At 42.7% G+C, this 7727-nt stretch overlaps 1 pseudogene; it reads right to left on the bottom strand.

The window, feature by feature from the left end:
• Positions 1 to 7468, bottom strand: part of LOC105988642 — an 18270-nt pseudogene extending 10802 nt beyond the window's left edge.
• Between the last annotated feature and the right edge of the window lie 259 nt (positions 7469 to 7727).

Here is a 7727-nt window from a genome sequence, read left to right as displayed (position 1 = left end):
CCTTGAACTGAAGACAGTGCCCAGGCCCAGAGTTCAGGCCCCATGACCAGACCCCCCCCCCAAAAAAAAAGAGTAGCAGAAGCTGGGCACGGGTACCTCATACCTATAATCCTAGCTACTCAGGAGGCTGAGATCTGAGGATTGAGGTTCAAAGCCATCCCAGGCAGAAAAGTTCGTGAGACTCTGATCTCCAATCAACCACTAGAAAACCAGCACTGTGGCTCAAGTGTTAGAGCGCTAGCCTTGAGCTGAAGAGCTGAGGGACAGCGCCCAGGCCCAGAGTTCAGAGAGCACTAGGCACTAGTGGCTCATGCCTGAAATCTTAGCTACTTAGGAAGCTAAGATCTGAGGATCATGGTTTGAAGCTAGCCCAAGCAGAAAAGTCCATGACACTTATCTCCAATAAACTACTCAGAAAAAGCTGGAAGTGGCACTGTGGCTCAGGTAGCAGAATGCTGACCTTAAGCAACAGCAGCTCAGGGACAGTGCCCAGGCCTTGAGTTCAAGCCCCAGGACCAGCATAAAAAAAAATAGTAGCAGGGAGACCCTTTCTCAAAATCAAAAAGTTAAAACAAAAGGTCTGGGATTATAGCTTAAGTGGTAGAGCACTTTATAGCATACACATGGCCCTGACTTCAATCCCTATCACCAAGAAAAAGAGAAAAGAAGGGGGGAAAAAGCACTCAACTAAGTGCAGTAAAAATGCTAAATACATACTATAAATTAGAATTAATACTTTTCCATATCTATTGGCCATGTTACATTCTAGAGGCTGAGAAAAGTTAAATTATACACAAATATACATGCGTATACTTAGATGCTTTATATAGCTACTTTATATAGCTACTTCACATTCCAAGTAATGATCTCACTGGCAGAACTATACACACAATACACACACACACACACATTACATCCAGGCTGTCTAGGAGCTTTTGTTTATCACTCAGGTTAGCAAATCCTCCCACGAGAGAGAGAGAGAAGGAGGGAGACTCAGAGCAGAAGTATGAGTGTCACTGGGACAGAAGGTTTTGGAGGCTTTTTTAAGAAAAGAAAAATACTGCATTCCCTGAGCCAGGTAAGGATGACAAGTTGAATATGACTTTTTTCAGAAGCATCTTTATTACTCCATATGTTGGAGCATACAATAGGCTGAATCAAGTGACAAGGGACTGGCCACATGCCACTAATCATTCTTACTTGTTTAGCTATTGTGGCTTCCTATTTCCTCACAGCCTCTGCAGAGAGCCCAGGGTGGGAAGCACTGGCACAAGATCATTAAAGAATTATGAGTCCCATGGAAACATCATTAGAGTCACCATAGGGAAATAAATCTTCTCTAGCTTGAACTAGAGCCATAGGACCTCTGCTTCATTCTCCTAACACCTGCTTTTCAGAAACAGGCAGGGGTGAAAGCTGGAAACTGGAGTAAGGTTGATGGGCCATCTCCAGAATGGGTGATCCAGAGCCGCTGACTTTGTTTGCTCCCCACACTGACAATAATAACTTATCATTTAAGAGAACATTATACTTTATAAGGCTTTCTCATATCCTTTATGCCATTTAATTTTGTGATGTGTAGATTTTATAGCCTTTCATTAACCAAAATGGAAACTGATGTTCAAATGTGCTGATACAACATAGCGCTGGGCACATGGCAGCTTCAAAATGGAACACGTGGCATGGAGAGCTCCCTAAGGGTCCAAGAAGACGTCAGCTTTGATTTTGCTCCAAATTTAACACTTTTACATTAAAATAGGTCAGACTCCACCTATCATGGTGTGTCTATTAACAAATGTATTGAGTTCATGTGACAGGTGCTGTGATACAAGCTAGGGATACAATCATGAATGAAGAGACAGTCCTGAGGTAGATTAAAGATGACCTCAAATTCCTTGCCTCATGGGTCATCAAGAGACAGTGTATATTTCCTTTCATTTTGAAGCTTGGCAGACCTGTGACCAATAGAATACAGAAAAAAAGTCATCTCAATATAAGCCTAGCCTTTAAGAGTTTCTACTTTGGTCTCTTAGAGCCCTTAGCCTCTATAATAACTGCAAGCACACTGGTAAAGGGGCAAGATAAAGAGAAAGAAGGGCCTGCTGAGTCCACCTGAGCCCAGCCTTCAGGTCTCCTGTCAAAGTTCCAAACCTATGAGTGAAGGCTTCTTGGATCCTTCCGACCAGATTGTCCTCCAGGCAAATGCCCTTAGAGGGCCTAGGCAACATCTTATATAGATAGAAGAATTGCCCAGTCAATCCTTCTGAGTTATTATCTCACAGACTTATGTGCTATAACAAAATGCTTATTTTAGAGTATGGTTAACAAACTTTTCCTATAATGAGCCAAGTAGTAAATATTTTGGGCTTTGGAGGCCATGTACCATCTCTGTCACATATTGTTCTTGTGTTGTTTCTTTTTATTTATTGTTTTTACTTAGTTGGCTCTGTTTTCTTTTCTTTTCTTTTTTTTTGGATCCAGTCGTGGGGCCTGAACTCTGTCCCTCAGCTCTTCAGCTCAAGGCTAGCGCTTTAACACTTGAGCCACAGCGCCACTTCTGGCTTTTTTCTGCTTATGTGGTGCTGAGGAATCGAACCCAGGGCCTCATGCATGCGAGGCAAGCACTCTACCACTAAGCCAACTTCCCAGCCCTAGTTGGCTCTGTTTTCTTTTGCTTTGTTCTATAACCCACTAAATTTTTTTTTTAAAGGTCAGGTGTGGTGATACATGCCACAGACCTGTAATCCATCACCAGGGAGGCCACAGCAGGAGGATCACAAGTATAAGCCCAGGCTAGGCAACATAAATAAGACTAAGGATATGAACTGGATCTAGCACATGTTTGCTAAACCCTGTCTTAGGCCACTAAAATCTATAACCTAGCAATAGCTAAGCAGAATAGTGTCTATCTCCAATAAACCGCTCAGAAAACCGGAAATGGCGCTGTGGCTCAAGTGGTAGAGCACTAGCCTTGAGCTGAAGAGCTGAGGGATAGCACCCAGGCCCAGAGTTCAAGCCCCACAACCCCCCCCCCCCACACACACACAGGCATTAGCAATTGACCAAATTAATGGGCCAGGTGTCATGACCTAATTTCACTGGAGCTCAGGAAATATTTCCCCAAAAGGCAGCATTTAGGTTGAGACTTCAAGGATGCCTGAAAGTTTGCAGGTGAAGAAAAGCAAGAGCCAGGCTCCAGTGGCTCATGCCTGTAATCCTAGCTACTCAGGAGGCTGAGATGTGAGGATCTTGGTTCGAAGCCAGCCCAGTCAGGAAAGACCATGAGACTCTAATCTCCAGAAAACCAGAAGTGGCTCTGTGGCTCAAGTAGTAAAGCGCTAGCCTTGAGCCGAAGAGCTGAGGGACGGCGACCAAGCCCAGAGTTCAAGCCCCATGACCGACCAAAAAAAAAAAAAAAAAGGAAAACAAGAAAAAGTACAAAGACCAAGTCATTTAGGCCCAGTGTGAACCTTCTGAAGGGCATTACCTGCTCTAAAGCTCTCTACTGAATTGGCAAATAGCCTGCATCACATGTGACTTCTGTTGTAATCTGCTTCTGCCTCCTTCCCTTCTTCCCTCCTAGGTGTTGTCCCTCATAAACATCTGAACCCTAACCTTTGACTTAGTGCCTACTTCTGCACATCTCCAGTTGTAACACTTAAAAGAAAGAATTTATTGATTTGTGTAATCAAAAAGTCCAGATGTAAATTCATTTTGAAGCTTTGTTTTATAAAATAAGCAGAGATAGATTGAAAAGTCAACCAGGGAGACCAACAATATGCATAGTTTTGTTTTTTTTTAACATTAAAACCAGCAAAGTTGCCAACGCCAGTGGCGCACGCCTGTAATCCTAGCTACTTAGGAGGCTGAGATTTGAGGATCACAGTTCAAAGCAAGTGTGGGCAGGAAAGCCCGTGAGATTTTTATATTCAGTAAACCACCAGAAAACAGGAAGTGGCGCTGTGGCTCAAGTGGTAGAGCACTCACTCACCTTGAGCTGAAGAGCTCAGGGACAGCACCCAAGTCCAGAGTTCAAGACATATGACCAACAAAAAAAAAAGAAAGAGAAAAGAAAGAGCAAAGCCCAAGGCAAACTGGGACATGTAGTCACTGGAGCTCCAGTGTATAACCAGTGTTTCTCCATTTCTTAGCTCTGCTTTCAACTGAGGTGGGTAACTCAGTCTCATACTGTACACATAGCAAGGCCAGTCAGGCGCTATCTTATATTCATATTCTTTTTTTTTTTTTTTTTGATCATGGCCTGAACGCTATCCTTCTGTTCTTTAGCTCAAGGACTTGAGCCACAGCACCACTTCGGCTTTTTCTGTTTATGTGGTATTGAGAAATCGAACCCGGGGCCTCATGTATGCAAGGCAAGCACTCTACCACTGAGCCACCTTCCCAGCCCTGAGTCATTTATTTTGAACTCTAGATAAATTGTCAGTAGAAATGGGTTATTTCTGAATTACATTTACAATGCCTTTCCTTATATGTAGTAAAAGTGAAATTCAGACTATCTCAGTGTTGTATAGTACCTCAATGCTTAGAGGAGGTTTTTGTTGGCCAAATTTTTTTTTTTTTAGGGGGAGGAGATGTACTAGAATTCGAACTCAGACTTGTCTTTGCACAGTTTGTTTTTACATTAGTGCTCTACCACTTGAGCTGTGCCTCTAGCCTGGCTTCTGACTGGGGATTGGAGATCTTGGGGTGGGGTTTATTTTGTGGGTTAGATAATACAAGAAAAGAACTAGTTTGCGGGGTGGAAGGAGGAGGCTACAATGCTTGATAAGAAATGTACTCATTATCTTGCCCATGTAATTGTAACCCCTCTGTACAGTATTTTCACAATAAAAAAAAAAAAACTAGTTTGCTGCTCTAATGACTGCAAGGGATGGGATTGGGTTTTATTAGTTCCTATTGATCTGCTTGAGTCAGGTACTTTTCTTTGTTTTTGTTTTTGTTTTTGTTTTGTTTTTTTCCAGTGCAGCTACTAAGGATTGAACTAAGGGCCCAGACACTGTCACTTAGCTTTATTACTCAATGCTATCCCTTAGTTTTTACCGCTTAAGCCACTGTTCCACTTCCTGCTTTTTGCTAGATAATTGGAAATAAGAGTCTCATGAACTTTTCTGCCCAAGCTAGCTTTGAACTGCAATCCTCAGATCTCAGCCACTTGAGTAACTAGGATTGTAGATGTGAGCCACTGGCATCTGGCTTGGTGTCCATTCTTTGTTGCTCAGGTTTTCTTTAGTCAATACATATTTTTATATCATAAAATTCATCATCTTTTTAAAATATGTAATTCAATCTGGACATGGTGGTACATACCTATAATCCAGTACACAGGAGACTGAGGTAGGAGGATGCAGAGTACAAGCCTGGGCTACAGCATAATACCTTGTCTCAAAAAAAAAAGTATGTGATTCAGTGTTCTTAGTATCTTCCAATGTTGTTCATTACCATTACTATCTAATTTTAGAACATTTTCATTACCCCAAAGAGAAATCCTCTGCCTAGTAATAGTTACTCCCCATTCTCCCTTCCTCTAGTCCCTGGAAACCACTAATCCATTTTCTGTCTCCATAGATTAGCCTATTCTGGATATTTCATATAAATGGAATCCTATTTATGGTCTTCTGTGTCTGCCTTCTTTCTCTTGACTTTTTTTTTTTAGTTTTTTGTGTGGTGGATTTTGGTTCTTTGTTTGTTTGTTTGTTTTTGGGTCTGGTTGTGAGGCTTGAACTCTGGGCCTGGGCACTGTCCCTCAGCACTTCAGCTCAAGGCTAGCGCTCTACCACTTGAGCCACCTTCCCAGCCCCTGGATTTTGTGTGTGTGTGTGTGTGTGTTCTGGTCCTTGAACTCAGGGCCTCAGCGCTGTCCCTAAGCTTTTGTGATCAAGACTAGCACTCTACCACTTGAGCTACAGCTCCATAGTTGGCTTTTTAGTTAACTGGAGACAAGAATCCTACAGACTTTCCAGCACAGGCTGACTTTGAACCTTAATCCTCAGATCTCAAGCTTCTTGACTAGCAAGGATTAAGCTTTCAAGGTTTATCCATTTTGTAGCATGAATCAACAGTAAATTCTTTTATTTTACCTTATTTTTGAGAGGGAACTAACAAAACACTCTAATAATAGTATTTAGCATCTACAAAATTGGAATTTCCAGTTCAGGTATTGATCAATACACATCAGTTTTATCAAAAGTTTTCCTGTCTTTTCTAAATATTCTGTAACTATTTGTAGTATAATAGGAAAAAATGCTATCTTAAAAGTGACAGAAAAAATGTTATTTGAAAAAATTACCTCATATAATTTCAAAGGAGACTTTAAGTCCAAACATTTACACTTACTCATTTTCTTTTTCATGGCCAAAAGAAAGGAGGCTACTGGTTTTGAGGGTTTTTTTGTTTTGTTTTGTTTTTGGGTCCGGTCGTGGGGCCTGAACTCTGGGCCTGGACGCTGTCCCTCAGCTCAAGGCTATCACTCGTCCGGTCGTGGGGCCTGAACTCTGGGCCTGGACGCTGTCCCTCAGCTCAAGGCTATCACTCTACCACTTGAGCCACAACAACACTTCCGGCTTTTTTTTTTCTGCTTATGTGGTGCTGAGGAATTGAACCCAGGGCCTCAGGCATGCAAGGCAAGCGCTCTACCACTGAGCCACCTTCCCAGCCCAAGGCTACTGTTTTTTATTTGTTTTTGTGAGTTCTTTTTAACTGAGTCCTGAATATTTACTTCATTTTCTTTCTTTTTTTTTTTTTTGGGTCCGGTCGTGGAGCCTGAACTCTGGGCCTGGGCGCCATCCCTCAGCTCTTCAGCTCAAGGCTAGCGCTCTACCACTTGAGCCACAGCGCCACTTCCGGCTTTTTTTTTTCTTATGTGGTGCTGAGGAATTGAACCCAGGGCCTCGAGCGTGCAAGGCAAATGCTCTACCACTGAGCCACCTTCCCAGCCCTATTTACTTCATTTTCATTTGTTTTCTTCTTTTTTGAGCTTGCTGTTAAACCTCAGTATTTTTCACCTGAGGTGTGTTTCTCTGGTTTTTGATACATGATTCTCCCATCAGCTGGAGCTGGTTCTTCATCAGCTTTGGCAGCCTGTATTTCTGCTTTAATTTTCATGACTTCTTCAGCTGTCAGGTCTCCCTTTTTCAAAACTACCACTTGGGACTGTTTGTCATCTTTGTCACTGTGATCACCATCTTCATCTGGGATCTGCGGCTGGGATTCTCTGGCCAAAGCTTTCTCTCTCTCTCTCTCTCTCTTTCTCCCCTCTCTCTCTTTTTCTCACCTCTCTCTGTCTGTCTCTGTCTGTCTCTGTCTGTCTGTCTGTCTCTCTCCTCTCCCCCTCTCCCATCCCCCTCTCTCCAGGATAGCCCTTCCTTGTAACCCACCCAACTCCTTGAAGCAGGGCCAGGAATGTGGGTTCAGCCTGCAGCCCATAAGACACTTGATTCTGCTCACTCATGGCCTCCTCTTCTTTTTCTTTTTTTTTGTGCTGGTATTACATTTGAACTAAGGGCCTGAGAGCAGTCCCTAGCTTTTTCCTTCAAGCCTGGTGCTTGACCACTTGAGCCACACCTCCACTGCTAGCTCTTCTCTGATTAATTGGAGATAAAAGCCTCATAGGCTTTTTGTCTGAGCAGGCTTCAAACCACAATCCCCAGAACTCAGCCTCTTGAGTAGCACATTTCTTCTTACTGCTGAAAAATATTCTATTGTATAGA

This window comes from Dipodomys ordii, unplaced genomic scaffold (genome assembly GCF_000151885.1).
Source record: "Dipodomys ordii isolate 6190 unplaced genomic scaffold, Dord_2.0 Scaffold50, whole genome shotgun sequence".
In the NCBI taxonomy this organism is placed as follows: Eukaryota; Metazoa; Chordata; class Mammalia; order Rodentia; family Heteromyidae; genus Dipodomys; species Dipodomys ordii.
The sequence above is the reverse complement of the archived record's forward strand: the minus strand, read 5'-3'. Positions and strand labels throughout refer to the sequence as shown.